The sequence below is a fragment of the Lactuca sativa genome, chromosome 1 (assembly GCF_002870075.4).
Source record: "Lactuca sativa cultivar Salinas chromosome 1, Lsat_Salinas_v11, whole genome shotgun sequence".
NCBI classification, from domain to species: Eukaryota; Viridiplantae; Streptophyta; class Magnoliopsida; order Asterales; family Asteraceae; genus Lactuca; species Lactuca sativa.
The window spans coordinates 153,278,685-153,294,941 of record NC_056623.2 but is presented as its reverse complement, the minus strand read 5'-3'; the positions used below and the strand labels follow the sequence as shown (position 1 = coordinate 153,294,941).

At 37.1% G+C, this 16,257-nt stretch overlaps 1 pseudogene; it reads left to right on the top strand.

The window, feature by feature from the left end:
• Window positions 1-12,940: 12,940 nt before the first annotated feature.
• LOC128128048 (arginine biosynthesis bifunctional protein ArgJ, chloroplastic-like) lies at window positions 12,941-15,927 on the top strand (annotated as a pseudogene).
• Window positions 15,928-16,257: the final 330 nt, after the last annotated feature.

Genomic DNA, 16,257 nt, shown 5'->3' with positions numbered 1-16,257 from the left:
ATCTAGAAAAAACAACTGAAGTGGAGGTCTTAATCTGATTTTGCAAGTTCCGATTAACTTAATTACTTCAATTAACTAAAGTTAACGCAAACAACTAATTAAAGACGATTGTAATCAAGAGAATAAAGACACTTCAATTTATCTTTGATTATTTAATATTATTGGGCTATGTAAGATATATCTAAGATTCATTATCTATGATCAAGACAAATAACTAAATTATATTCTCTAACACAGTTAAAGTTATAATATTTATTACCTATTCTAGGATTTGGTCAATCACTAGCTCTAGCACTTTAATGTTCATAAACAACTAGGTAAAGAAGTCATGTAATTAAATTGGTCATTCAACTACACTAAACTTGAAATCTAAGAAAACAAGATTGAAACTTCTAACATGCTAGGTATTGATAAATCTAACAAAAGCTAAACCAACTTCATAAATCCATGTAAAGTAGAAACTACGCACAATATTAGGGTTCATCATCACTAACCAAAAGCTTCATGATTTAGCTCATAATTGTAGAAAAGAAACACATAAACACATAAGAAAGCAAACTAGACATGATCAAATCTAAGTAAACTGAATATATTATGTGAACTCTTGCTATAATCTTCTGAACTCTTGATCTTCAATCTTCTCCTCCTCCCAAGGGTCTTAGAATGTTAATTTTCATAGGTTTTCTGTCCAGAAGTCGACTAAATCTCCAACATTCATCCTCAAATTGATAAATTGTTTGATATATATATATATATATATATATATATATATATATATATATATATATATATATAATTTCCTTGAAATCTCTCTTCATGACGTGACCATAAGTTTGTCATGACATGAACTCAGTGTCAATCCCGTATTCGCCAAGGAAACTGCTCTTCTCCATGTAGGAATCTTCTGGGACATGTGGTCACGGCGTGAAATGCTTATTGTCATGTTATGAAATCTATTGTTACGCAAGGAGTCGGGATTCCTCCATATGTCACGTTGTGAACTTATTGTCTCCACGTCGTGGGACTTCTTTTGCATGATTTTCTCTCCTTTAACTCTTAGTTTCAGTTCCAATCCTCCAAGTATTCAACTTTTTTCGATTTCAGTCCTTTTTCTTCAAGTGTTTTCTTTTTGGCTGCAAAATATAATTAAACTTAATAAGTACCAAATATCTTTGTATTTAACCAAAATATGAGAATATCACTAAGGAACTAATACATGTTTTATAGTTTGGATTAACAAAGGAAGCAAAATATCTTTAGCATTTCGGATTGGAATTCCGAGGTTGATTTTGGTACACATTTTGTTTGGAAATTAAGATCTCTGATCTAATTTTGGTTAACATGTATTCCTGAATTCATTTGATGCAGGGTATTTTAGGTAATTTTAGTGGTATTTGAGATTGGCCATTATTTGGTGTTTAGATGACTAGTTGAGTTCATTCCGGAGCTATGTTCTGTTAGATATCTTTTTAGACTGAGAGGTTTGTTTTTCTCACTGTACTGGTGGATGAAAAACACCAATGTTGGCCTACTAGATTATTTATCTTGGTTATAAGATAGTGTTATGCTAGTAGGTGACTGAGTAGTAGATCAATATCGTTATATGTACTTGTTGGTTCTATGTTTACGTTTGTTTGTTATATATGTCGATGTATTGTGGTTGGCTTAAGGCGGTCCTACTTTGTGCTGAAGGCCAAGACACTCAGGGCGGTCTGGATAGGTTGTAGGCCTTGCGAGGCGGTCCAGTCAGTTTGAAGGCCCGTAGATTAGACAAATAGGTTGTAGGCCTTACGAGGTAGTCCATTCAGGTTGAAGGTTCATATTTGCATGCTTTTTTTTATGTAGTGTGTTGGTACTTTGGGGAACTCACTAAACTTTGACTTATAGTTTTAGTTTATTGTTTCAGGTACTTCTGAGGATCGTGAGAAAGCGAAGACTTGATCGTGCACATCTTTCTATTTTTTATATGGATTTTTGGGGACACTCTGATATGATCTTACTTTTATAACAATGACTATTTTGGTAAACAATGATGGTTAATGGTTGATTTTAAAATTTTAAAAATTTTGTGATTTGTGGAGTGTTACAAGTTGGTATCAGATCCTTGGTTTGAGAGAATTGGATGAACATTCGTCTGAATCCAGACTCAAACTAGGGAACTGAAAAAGTTTTTAAACTTGTTTTGAAAATTGTTTTTAAAAAGTAACCAAGGAACGATGTGATGTTATCACAACATGCTAGTGGTAGGCTTGGGATGTTCAGAATTTGCATGATAGAATTTCCTGATATGTGATGCCTAATAGCCTAGGATTATTACTTTTATGGAATTGACATCGTTACTGTAGTTGCTTAGTGTATGCATCATATTTGTACATAACTAATATTCTATAGCCTGAGAATGTTTGGTTCGGCCTTATTTCCTGTTCTTGTTTGATGAAGGGCTTAGGGTAGAATTAAGTATTTGAGTGTTTATAGGATCTAGTGTTATATATGATTAGCATACAAGAGTGCTACAGAGTTGCTGGAAGTTTCATGGATGGGTTTATGTATGAGCAGACGACCAGTTAAGAAAAGTCTTGCCATTCTCTAGGGAGTGAGGATAGGATGTATGTGTATCCTAGTGTGTACTGTTAGGGTCGTTGTGAAGATCTTTTGAGAGAAATATGAGTAGATGTGGAATGTAGTATGGACCCGTACTACCAGAAGCACAAGACTCATATATGTAGCAGGGAAGTCACAACCCCTAGGGTTTCATTATTTAGATTAGACCGTATAGTATGAAATGCATCATGACTGATATTTTCTGGTTTATTTTTAGTATGGTGCTCACGAGGGGACCAGGTTCCGAAGTCGGAGCGGGCAACCATGATAGGACAGGGTTGACTGAGGACCATATTAGGGAGTTGATTTATGTTGAGATTGTTACTGCGGTTCAGGGATTGATACCGGAGTTGTTTGGGTCTATCAAGACCACCATGATTAAGCTTTTAGCAGATCATTATACTACACTTTCTAAGGCTAATGTTGATGCAGCTACCATTGTTGTTGCAGTCGCGGGGTTGGTGGAGAGAGAGCCTTCCAGTACCGAGACTTCGATAATATGGAGCCACTTGTGTTTGATGGAGTTGAGGATCTGATCATTGCGATGAGCTAGTTATTCGATATTGAGGGGTGTTCTTTACATGCTTATGTCCTGCTGACCAGAAGGTAAAGTCCACCCTGAACCTTCTTCAATTAGGGGTGAATGACTGGTGGAGATTGGTGACTAGTTTGTACACTCTTGAGTAGAGGGCTGTAGTGACATGGGAGCAATTTTCCGAGATGTTTCACATGATATATGCTCCATTGGTGGAGTGGGAGAGGCTGGCTTATGAGTATTTAGATATGAGGCAAGGGACTAAGTCGGTGACTGAGATCACCATGACGTTTACTAAGAGGGATCTATTTTGTCCTGAGTTTTTGTTTTAGAGCAAGCTCAGATGACCCGGTACTTGAGCAAGCTCAAGACATATATCTGCCAGTTTGTGTCCACTCTATGCTATGGTACACTTATGGAGCTACATGAGGCCGCTGGGAGGTGGGAGATTGAGATGGAGCTCCAGGCTAGGGGCGGAGGCCGGCTTCGGTGCAGACACAACCTGCGACGAAGCGGTTCAAGGCCACTGATATGAAATCTGGGGGTCAGAGGGACCATACTTATGGCAAGTGCGGCAAGGTTGATGATGGTTCTTGTCAATCTTATTTTGGCTGCCAAAAATGTAGGAAGGAGGGGCATTATGCCAAGGATTGTCACCAGCAGGTACCTGTACTAAGCACCAGGATCTGTTATCACTGTGAGTAAGTTGGCCATATTAAGGCCAAGTGTCCCTTGTTCACTACGGGACCAATGCAGGCTCCAATACCAGCTACATTGAGGATCGCACATGCGGGTCAGGGTAGGGCGGACCCCCCAAATCTCGAGGTCGCACTTTCTAGCTCACAACAGAGGAGGCCAGGGCTACGCCGGATGTCTTTACTGGTATGTTTCCATTTATCGTTATGTCAATTATTTTATGATATGCTTATGTTTATGTTTCTGATAGGTACATTCTTAGTGAATTCTTTGCTTGTTCTTGTTCTATTCGACTCGGAAACGAGTTGGTCCTTTGTATCTTAGTATTTTAGTAGGGGTTTCGATGTGACCCTTGGAGAGCTGAAGGGTCCATTGTGGGTTTCTATCACCAACAAATGCGGGATTTCTGCATCAAGTGTTTTATGAGGATATTTTTTGTAGATTTTTGGGGAGCCTTACTTGATTGATATGATCTTTATTCCCATGGGAGACGTGTATGTGTGATTGTAGGGATGAACTGGTTGAGTAGATTCAGGGCTATGGTCAATTGCGAGGGTCGGCTGGTGATAGTTCGAACCCCAAGTGGGGGAGAACAGGTTATTTATCGGGAGGGCACCAGATTGGGATCAACCTTTTGTTCTGTTGCCAGAGCTCGTCAGTATATCCAACATGGGTGCATGGGTTATCTTACTTATGAGGTTGATGCCCGAGTTAAGAAGCAAGTTTCAATTTCAAAGGTGCCAGTGGTTAGAGACTTTGCTGATGTGTTCCCATAGGAGTTTCTTGGTGTGCCTCCGAAGAGGTAGGTCGAGTTCAGGATTGATTTGGTTCACAGTGCGACCTCTATTTCTAAGGCTCTGTATCGTTTGGCACCACCTAAGATGAAGGAGTTGTCCACTTAGCTTTAGGAGCTGATGGACAAGTAGTTTATTAGACCGATCTCGCCGTAGGGAGTACCGATTTTGTTTATCAAGAAGAATGACAGTTCACACCGGATGTGCATTGATTGCCGAGAGTTCAACAAGTTGACGGTGCAGAACTGTTATCCATTTCCATGGATTGATGACCTCTTTGATCAGTTTCAGGGTGCGTCTTGGTTTTACAAGATCAACTCAAGGTCAGGATATCACCAGATGAGGGTTTGAGAGGAGGATGTGGAGAAGACCGCGCTCTAGACTCGTTATAGTCATTACGAGTTCGTGGTGATGCGATTTAGGCTCACCAATGCGCCTACGACTTTTATGGATTTGATGAATCGGGTATGCATGCCGACGCTCGATTGATCAATCATTTTTGTCAATGATGATATGTTGGTGTATTCCAAGACCAGGGATCAACATGAAGTGCACCTTATAGAGATTTTGGGAGTCTTGAGGTGAGAACGGCTGTATGCAAAGTTCTCAAAATGTGAGTTTTGGTTATGAGAGGTCAAGTTCCTGGGATATCTCATTACCCAAAATGAGATTCTGGTTGATCCGACCAAGATTGAGGCTGTGATGTAGTGGGAGGTTCTGAAGTCTCCCATGGAGGTAAGGAGTTTCTTGGGTTTAGCAGGATATTATCGGAGATTTATTTAGGATTTTTCCAAGATTGCAGTACCTCTCTTTCATCTAGCGAGGAAGCAGCAAGTGGCATTTGAGACTCCGAGACAGAGATTGTGCGAGACCCCAGTGTTGACCCTCCCCGAGAGTGTTGAGGTTTTTGTGGTGTTTTGTGATGCATGCATCATAGGTTTGGGCGTAGTTCTTGTGCATCATGGGAGAGTTATTGCTTATTCTTTTCGGCAGCTAAAGCCACATGAGGTCCATTATCCGACTCATGATTTGGCGTTGGGGGAAGTAGTGTTTACTCTCAATATTTGGCGGCACTACTTGTATGGGTTTTGGTGTACTATATACACGGATCACAAGAGTGTGAGATATCTTATGGACCAACGAAACTTGAACATGAGACAATGTAGGTGGTGATGTGGTCAAGGATTATAACTATGAGATTCTGTATCATCCCAGGAAAATCCAATGTGGTCATGGATGCTTTGAGCCGCAAGACAAAAAGTTCTGTTGTTGGGAGTCTATGTATGAGGATATCGATTGACTCTCCACTTCTTGAATATTGTTTTAGTGAGAATTTGGGATTGGCAGTGTACCAGATTCCTAGGCTCTTTATGTTGCGAAGATATCATAATTTTTTCTTACAACTTGCAAGTGAGACATATTTGGGTTGGCTTTGAATCAAGCACAAAGACATGTTAAAACATGATATTTGATTGACTTTCAGGGAGATAGATTAACAAACATATCATGCTTCGATGTTTCTTCTAGTCAACTGGTTCGCCAATTGAATCTAAAAAGATCTTGTGTCTAAATCCTATAGGGACTTTGGTAGAGGCACATGTTTTTGGGTTATGAAGATCCTTAGACAACAATAAGGGATAGTGGAAGGAACATACTTTTTGATCCTTAATTGGCCCGAATAGTAGATCTATGAACAACCTATCTATAACAACTTTATTATGCGAGAATACATACCTTTTATAGTCGTCAAAACCTTCATAGATCCTTGATTTGTTGATGAGTGCTTAAGAGTCCAAAGTACAACTTGTCTTTCGTAATCACACCCAAGGAATTGAGAACAACAACACCCAAAAGCAACCGATCCACCAAACTCATTGAATAATGAAACAAAAACCCGAAGTTGTTGAAACAGCGCTGCCACACCTAGACAGTATCACCACCACGCCATGGTAGAAGGATTTTGGTCGTTACGGGAGAAGAAGAAGGAAGTCGAATTTTGCTTAAGGTTTTGTGAAAACCCATCGTCTAATTTTGGCCAAAGACCCCTCTATTTATAGTGAAGGATATAAACCCTTAAAAGATAATTATCTAATCACATAATAATTAAACATGTAGTTGGTAATCATCTAACTTCTTAATTATCTTGTTTAATTCTCTAGAACATTGAAGAACTTCTAGACTTCATTAATTAATTAAAGACTATTAAGTAATTAACAAATCTAGTCCCGATAATTTTACCATATCATTTATTGCTTATTTTTATCATTGTGTGTAACCCAAAATGACCCTACTATTAATGGTAATATTACCAATTGTTGTGACTGTGGGCACCATTCTCCAACACTCCTACTTGCATAAGTTACCCCCACTATATGGTCTAATATGAACTTATAATGAGTAGAGAGAATACAATCAAGTGTATATGTCATACTCACAACATAGAGTTGTGATATAGCCCTTAAATAAGTGATCAAATATTCTTTTGTTCTTCAAGATATCTATATGAATGTGAGACATGGATATAGTCAACCCGATAACTACTTGTGTCAACAAAAAGCAAACTACATAATGATGAGTTTTGAGCACTACAATATTGGTATGGTGCACATGCAACCCGAATGCTTTGGATCTAGGTTTTTTCTCAAGTTATACATGCAAATTATTATCCAAAACATAAACCCTAATCTAGCATACAATTTTCGAAATTGATGACTTAAACATAGTTAGAAGAATACGTTTTCTTGTAGCTTGTACATCTTGACCTTCAAGAGCTTAGTGCCTAAATTGTTGCACCTCTAATGAGCCACAAACACCAAGTAGCAATTGGAAGATTATGAGAGAGATGAGGGAGGCTCTAAAATCGGCTAGGGTTCTCTATGTATTCAAGTGGGTGATTTTAGGAGGCGTGACATTCCTTATATAGTTGAGTTGCTGCTAGGGTTTTCAACTAGAAACCCTTATTCCCTTTCTTAGGCCCTAAGCAGTCCAGAAACCCCTATATGATAGGCTATGTATGAAATCTTTATGGACTCTCACTACAAGAAAAATACCCTTTAATGACGCGCAAACAATGACACTCGCTGATCTACGATACGCATTTTTATGCGCCCTTAAAAATAATGTCAGCCTTCCAAAATTTGAAGGATAGAGGGCACGCATTTTTGCGTGCCCTTAAATTAGTGTCTCAATAAAAAAAATTAAAAACACGGAGGGCGCTTTATGTTAAATGTGCGTCCTCTGTCGGTGTCGCTTTATAATTTTAGTGAAACGCGCCTTGAGAAGATAACGGGGGAAAACAAAACCCTAAAATTTTGAAAAGCCGCCTTTCTTTTCTACCTTTTTTTTTGCATCGACTCTCCCCTCTTTTTTCTCTATTGTGAGAAGTGACGGAAAGAAGGGAGACTGGGATGGATCTGCCGGTGATGATGAATGGAGGTGCTTTCCGGTCAATTTCGGAGACGGCATTGTCGATTTCGATGGTTGTTTCCCTCTTGCCCTAATTATCTTATCGATGCTCCTTCCTTCCCCGTCCCGACTGCCGCCTTACCCTAGTTATCGACGCCCCTTCCTTCCTTCCTCACTTGCCTTCTTCTCTCTATCTCTCTCTTCACCGTTTCCATATCCTTCCATCTTAAGTCATGTCTTCACAAATTCGACGAAAAGAACTAGGGCTTTCAACCACATCTCAGTAAACGTAAGTAACCTTTTCTTGTCTATACTTCATCGGTTCTTTGCTTGAAAATATCTCCAGAAGTCGATCCCGAAGCTCACCCGTGTCAATCGGACGTCGAAACGTCTGTTGAAAGACAATCACATCGTCGCCTCGAATCACACACCGCCAGGCAGTGGATTCATCAAGGATTTGAGAGATTAACTGATCAATTTGAGAGATTAACTGATCAAGAATTTATAATTTAATCCATGTCTTACTTACTACATAACATAGTTGAACCACCACTCACCAAGGATTCAAAGGGAATTGCTCGAGCTCCAGGTCTGATTCTAGTTCTTCCATAATGATTAGAAACATAATTAACTCTACAAAAAAAATCATCTCTGTACCTATATTTAAAACATTTAATTTAAGTGCAAAAATGCAAAGTGTTGATGGAATTCATGTAAGAGTTAGGTTAGCGCAGTTGTCAGTGGACAAAGTCCTGCCAGCACCATGTAGCACTTCAGTTTTTATCCAGAAACAGGAGGGAACCTCCATTGCTTCACTTCCATAACCTCTTGTGCTGTACTTGTTAGGGTGCAAAGTCATGCTTGGATGTAATGTTTTAGGCTTTCCTCATTGTATGTGTAAATGGGTTAAGTCTTTCCTATAAATAGGAAGTGAGTGACTCCCATTATATAAGGAATCATTTGGAGTGTTAGACTAGAGAGAGAAACTTGTACAAACCCATTTGTATATCCTTTCTAGATCTAATAAGAGCTTAAAAATATTAATTTACTCCTTGTGTTCTTGAATTTGTATGATGAATCACTAGATCTTTCTAATTCCGCACAAGCCATCAGAATCAACACCACTACAATTGGTATCAGAGCAGGTGTTCTTGATTTTCATCAAGAATTGATCCTTGATGGCTATTTTGATTTGGTGATTCTTTTTGTTCATTGATCTTCGTGTTTAGAGAGTGTTTTTGTGTTCTAGAAGTCGAATTTTTCTTTGATTAGATCCATAATTCGACTTTCTCTCTCTATAATACTTGTTTGTATCACTTTATCTCTCTAGAAAACCCATTCAAAATCACTTTCTCTCTCTAGAATTCTTCAAGTTTTTGTGATCATGGTGGGTTTGCCATATGATTCTTGGATTGTGATCATTAAAGATGTGAAATACAAAGTCAATGAAGATCAATTTTATGGGTTGTTGTTAAGCAAATTGATTTCATGGGGTAATTTGGTTTCTTATGGAGGTTTGAAGGATGATCATGGAAGCTTGGTATTTCAACCAATTTGTAAGATTGCATGGTTGAATAAAATTGCCTTGTCCATATTAGTTCGTAGTAGAAATCAAAAGGAAGGAGAAGAAAGAGATTTGTTCAATAAGAAATATGTTTCTCTTATTGAAGACCCAAATGATCTTCGTGCTCTTAAATTTCTTGAAGTTCTTGATAATGGAGTTCAATGTGATGTTCTTGATGTTCAAGAAAAAGGAGTTCAAGTTGATTCTCAAGATGAAAAAGTTTTTTGCTCAATTGGAGTTCAAACCAATGATATTTTGTGTTCTTGTGATTCGTTTGAAGGGATGATTCCTTATCGGAAGCCGGTGATCCAAGAAAATAACAAATATCAAACTCCAAAAGATTTGATTCAAACTCAAAATGTTCATGTTGTTGAAAGTGGGTTTGTTCATGAAGTCAAGTCTTCAAGATGCAAAAAGATGAGAAAGAAAAAGAAGAAGAAGATGAATCGGAAGAACAAGCGGGTTTACTCACAAAAATCGTCATATGTTGTGAAGCCAAAATCCGTGAAACAAATTTGTGTTCCAAAGCAACAATCTCCAAGTGTTGAATTGAATTTGAAGTCAAAACCCAAATGTGTTGGTGGTTCTTGTGAAGATGTTCTTGGATCGTTGAAGAACACGAAGAACACGAAGAACGAGTTGTACATCTCGCATGGTGGGTGGTACAATGTTCAATTTGGAGATTTTCTCATTCCGACAAAAGAACCAAGTTCTTCCAAATTTGATTTGTTTGTTGAAAACGGAACTCGATTCGTCAAAAAGGTATCTCAAATTCTCAAATGGATTCCAAAACATCCATGATTTCAATTCGTACTTTGCGTTTTTCATTTTTGATCAATTTGCCTCGTTGGATCAAATCCGTTTCACCCCCATTGTTGATCCAATATTTTTTTTAAGATCAAGCCCAATCAAAATTTCTATCTGTTTACTATTCATCAGCCCAAACATTGAGTTTGTTACTATTCACGTAATTAAATGATTAAGTCCAATGTCCAAATTCATTTACTGTTCATCTTGATTTCGAAGCCCATTCCATGACAATTGATCTGTTACTGATCGTGGTTCACTTTCATGAGTCCACACTCCACGACTTATTTCTCATCGCTTATTTCGATTTTTATATCCAGATTGTATCTTGCACTCACAAATTCGTTTGGGTATAATTCAATATCATATTGTCCATTACTGTTCATCAAATCGTATCTTGAGCCCAATTCGATATTCATTGGTGTTTATGTTTAAATATCAATTCCATAAATCGATATCTTTACATTTGAAGCCCAAAACTTTTGTTTAATCACTCTCTATGTTCGTTCTTTGTCGAATGCATAAAAGGATTGTACTCTGTTGTTTTTTCTTGATTCTCGATTTAAACTTCGATTTCTTGAGTTCTGTTTTTGATTCAACGATTGTGTTAATCGATTTGAATTTGTTTTTGATTATTAATTTGTGAATCGATTTGTCCTATTACAAAAAAAAATCGATGATGATCAAATTATTCATTAAATCAGATCGATGAGTTAATGATTCTTGGTTTGAAGATTTTGATTCAACTCGGAAATTGTTGATTTGGATCGATATCGAGTTTAGTTATTGGGTTTATCAGTCGAGATGTTTCAAGAACAGATGAATGAATAGTCAAACTGAAAAGTCAGAATTCAGGTTCTTGAATGTCGATTGGAGATCGATTGTCTGAAATTGAGAGGTCAAACATGAAGAATAGTCAAAATCGACTTTTGTTCAGTGAGTCAAAATTTTGATTTTGGAGTTTGATTTGATTCGATTTGTTCTTGAAGACGAGTTTTGTTTTGGATATCGACGGGGAGATTGAATAGAAAGTCAATGGCTTGTTTGATTTGGATTAAGGAGTCGATATGTACGTTGATTGTATTTGGAATCGATGGCTGAAAACGAAATGTGGAATCAGTAGATGTTCGTTATCATGATTTCAAAGGCTTGGTGTTATCACTGTGACAAATTGTTGGGTTAATTTGATTTGGCTTCACATTCGTTTGTTTTGGGTATAATTGGGAAAAACGAAGGAATTGGAACGAAGACCTGTAAAAAAAAAGGGTCTAAAAGCGAAGGGTTATATTTTTGGGTGTATTTTTCGAAGGGTGTGAAGTTACGAAGAGGAGAGAGAAAGTGAGACTCTTCGTATGTTTGTGAATTGAAAGAAATTGACTGAATTTTCGAAGGGGGTATTTTGGAAATTCATACGAAGACTTTTACTGTTCATTAATGAGTCTTCGTATGCTTCGTGCTTCGAAAGAATTGAGCAAATGACATATTTTCGAAAACGGCCCCTGAACCTTCGAATATGTGACACTTCGAAAATTTAAGCATGTTGCGTATGTTTGACACTTTTCGCCCAACTTCGAAAATTTTTTGGTGCTTCGCATTTTTGGGCATGGTCTTCGTATGTTTGTGAAAAAGGGCAGAATTTTCGAAAATGGTCCCTAAGGCTTCGAATTTTTGGTAGTTTGCACCCAAATTCGAAAAGGACTATTTTTTGCTGAAAATTGAAGAATGTTCATTTTTGGTCCCTGCAGTTTGTGCAAATTGACGCTTTCTACCTAGCTTTGGAAAAGGGGGAGAGTTTTGCATATTTGGCTGTTTTGGACGCAACGGGTCCCTGCAAGTTTCAGAAAGTGACAATTTCTACCGGGTTTTGAAAAATCTTGCAACTTTCACCCAAAAAGTCAAAATTTTTCATAAATTGAAAATTTTTTGTGGCTTTTTCGTGATTGTTTTTCCGTGCAAGATTTTTGGTGATTCATTTTTGGTACACATCAAGGGGGATTATCGTGAATATTATTCCTCGGGCGCTTCTCATCCTTAGTGGGTTTTATAATCATTTTTTGATTATAAAAAGAGGGAGAATGATGGGTATTCGAAGCTTCTCGGGTTTGTCGAATATTCATTTGCGGATTTGAAGACCGATGTTACTTCGAGGGGGAGTTTGGTCTTGATCGCGCTAGCTCGTTGGAGATTAAAGCCGGACATCCAATCCTAACTTTGAGGGGGAGAATGTTAGGGTGCAAAGTTATGCTTGGATGTAATGTTTTAGGCTTTCCTCTTTGTATGTGTAAATGGGATAAGTCTTTCCTATAAATAGGAAGTGAGTGACTCCCATTATGTAAGGAATCATTTGGAGTGCTAGACTAGAGAGAGAAACTTGTACAAACCCATTTGTATATCCTTTCTAGATCTAATAAGAGCTTAAAAAGATTAATTTACTCCTTGTGTTCTTGAATTTGTATGATGAATCACTAGATCTTTCTAATTCCGCACAAGCCATCAGAATCAACACCACTACAGTACTTGACATTCTCACACGTCCGTATGAAGAATATTCCGGAAGAAAATGTACTTATTATCGAGATTACCCCTACTCCAGTTTTGGTAAGTTGAGCATAATCTATTACTTGATTTTGTGAATTTGTAAAGGTTGTTGTATTCTTTATTGGAATGACAGGAAGTGGAGTTGAGTTGATTGATGGAAAAGAAGATGAATATGCATGGTTAGAGGAGATAGATGCACCAGATGTAGCAATAACAACAGCTGATATTGTGAGCAAGAGTGTAGCAGTAGAGTTTGAGGTATCATATTTATATTTATTTGCTTACTTTTTTTTATTTCATTTATTATCGTTTTATTAAAAAAAGTTATTTTTTTAAGGTTGGTGGAAGCGGTATAAGAATCGGGGGAATGGCAAAAGGTTCCGGAATGATCCACCCAAACATGGGAACACTTCTTGGTGTATGTACTAATATTGCCATATATTAATTTATTACCACAAAATGTTTTGTAAAAAAATTTTAATTGATTCAAAAAAATGTCAATTTTCAGGTTATAACGACTGATGCTCGTGTAGATACTGACATCTAGCGAAAGATGGTTCAGGTTGCTGTGAATCGAAGTTTCAACCAAATTACTATAAGTAGTAGCATCATCAAAGGGTATTTTAGTCGTTTAACCAACAGTGACATGTGTGTATTAATAACTAAAATATTGCAGGTAGATGGGGATACTAGCACCAATGATACCATTATTGCTTTGGCTAGTGGTTTATCTGGATCAAACAGGATATCATCATTACACAGTTCTGAAGGAAACCAACGACAAATGTGCCTTGATGCGGTATGTTTAAATTACCAATTTACCCTTTTGTTGTTACATGCATTTTACAAGTGTTTTTTTTGTTAAGGTAATGCAAGGGCTTGCCAAATCAATAGCATAGGATGGAGAAGGGGCAACATGTTTGATAGAGGTCTATTTTTTTTTTGGGGGGGGGGGGGGAGGGCAGAAGGGTATTTATGGAAATGAGAAATTATGCAGGTGACAGTAAGTGGTGCAGGGAGTGAAAGTGAAGCAGCAAAGATTGCACGTTCAATGGCATCTTCTTCACTTACCAAGGCATGATGGTTAATATTTTGTTATTTCAAGGTGAAATAACTACTTCCAATGATATAATGATGATTTTTTATGGTTGGTTTTATCAGGTGGTAATTTATGGTAGGGATCCAAATTGGGGGCGGATAGCCTGTGCTGCAGGGTGTGTGGGGATTTTTTTTGACTCAAATGCCCTTAGAATAGAACTTGGAGATATTCTACTTATGGAAGGAGGCCAGCCACTTCCATTTGATAGGTAACAGTAACACCATACATGATACATGATACATGATAATTGAAATACTGAAAATGCGGTAGTGTTCCAGGGCAGCAGCTACTAATTACCTGAAAGAGGCTGGTGATGCTCATGGCACTGTCAAAATTCAGATATCCATAGGTAACTTTATTATTAAGTCATTCTTTCTGCATTAAATAAAAAAGAAACTTGTGTTATTTATTTGTTTATTTTGGGTGGAACGTGAACAGGGGATGGACCAGGAACAGGGTTAGCATGGGGATGTGATTTAAGTTATGATTATGTCAAGATTAATTATGCAACCTCTTTAGGCCCGAGCAGTCTTGATAAATGCTGGTCAAGCAAATGCAGCCACGGTAATTTTTTACTTAACTTTTTGTTACCCGTGATGTAAAATGACGTATATGCCCTTACAGGGGGATGCAGGTTACCAAGATGTAATAGACTGCTCATATGCCCTTTCCAATGTATGTAAAGTGTAAACCTCATTGTGTTCATTTACGTCATTTTACATCATGGGTAACAAAAAAGTTAAGTAAAAAATTACAGTGGCTGCATTTGCTTGACCAACATTTATCAAGATTGTTTGGGCCTAAAGAGGTTGCATAATTAATTTTGACATAATCATAACTTAAATCACATCCCCATGCTAACCCTTTTCCTGGTCCACCCCCTGTTCACGTTCCACCCAAAATAAATTAGGTTGATTCTGCTCTTGTTATGCACACAAGTGTATTTTCGTCATTTCTTCTCTCTAGTTTTATCTCGGTGACATGATAAATTAGGTTAATTTCATTCTTGCTTTAAATAACATGTTTTGAACAACAGTAATATTTTAGGTCATATTTAAAAATGATCAAAATAACCTTATTTCTGAACAAGGGTATATAATACATAATTACAATAAGAGAATAAAAGATAACTCAAAATAAGTGCAAAATGTTCTTTATCTCGGAAGACAAGATAAAGAACGTGTTTTGTGTATCTATTTATAGTACATATCTTTCACATAACATAAACAACTCTTTAAATTCCATGCATCGTTGACCGGATAATATTTAGGTATAGTTAGTTGTGTACTGTTTCCATGTTACATAATTAATCAATACCTCACTAAATTGATCATCTTTTACAGCCGATTTTGGTGTACATGTCCAAGGTTGATGGGAGATTCAATTTTAGCCCCATCAGTGTTAACTTTCTGACAGAAGTTGCAAAAGTTATCTTTGCACTTGTCATGCTTCTAATACATGTATGTTCTTCATTTCTTAATTTTATTATATTTATCTTCTGCTTTTGTTTTGGAAAACTTTTATGTGACCTAAACTTATCTTTCATCTGTTTACACCTGAATATATATGATGCTAACTTGTTGGCCTAGTTATTAGGTATTCTGCTTTCATTATTTGCATGTTATCTTAATTGATTTTTAAGTTCTGAGCTTAGTGTAGTACTTTTTTCCCTTATTCCTTACAAGTTGCTAAATTCTTTGTTAATTTTCAGGCTAGAAATCAGAAGATTGCAGAGAAGCCACTTCTTTTTGTCTCTAGCTTTGTACAGGTAAATTTGCCACATTTTCCTTTTTGAGTCAAAATATTATGCAACGGTTAGGCTTCTTCCAACAACAAAGTACTCATTATATTCTTAATGATTCCAAATTCTACTTTATGCTAGCTATAAAATGCTTAAAAGTTAAAAATTTATACTATATCTTAAAACCTACAGAATAAGTTCATTTTTTATAAAAGCAACAACAAAGCTCATGCTCATGTCTTTATGTCTGCCATGGTTTTCTACAGGCAGCTCGCAACAATGTGCTTCTTGAGATCTATTATAAGGTTACTTCTCTCATGGCCAAGAATATATGTAGTTGCTTTATTCTTTATTTGAGGATCATAAATGAACTTTATAATAATGTGTACTTGTCTTAATCGTTTCCTGACTGCAGAATTCAACCGGAGGATCAGAGCTTAGCACTAATTAATGTAGGAATTTTGATAACATATTTGC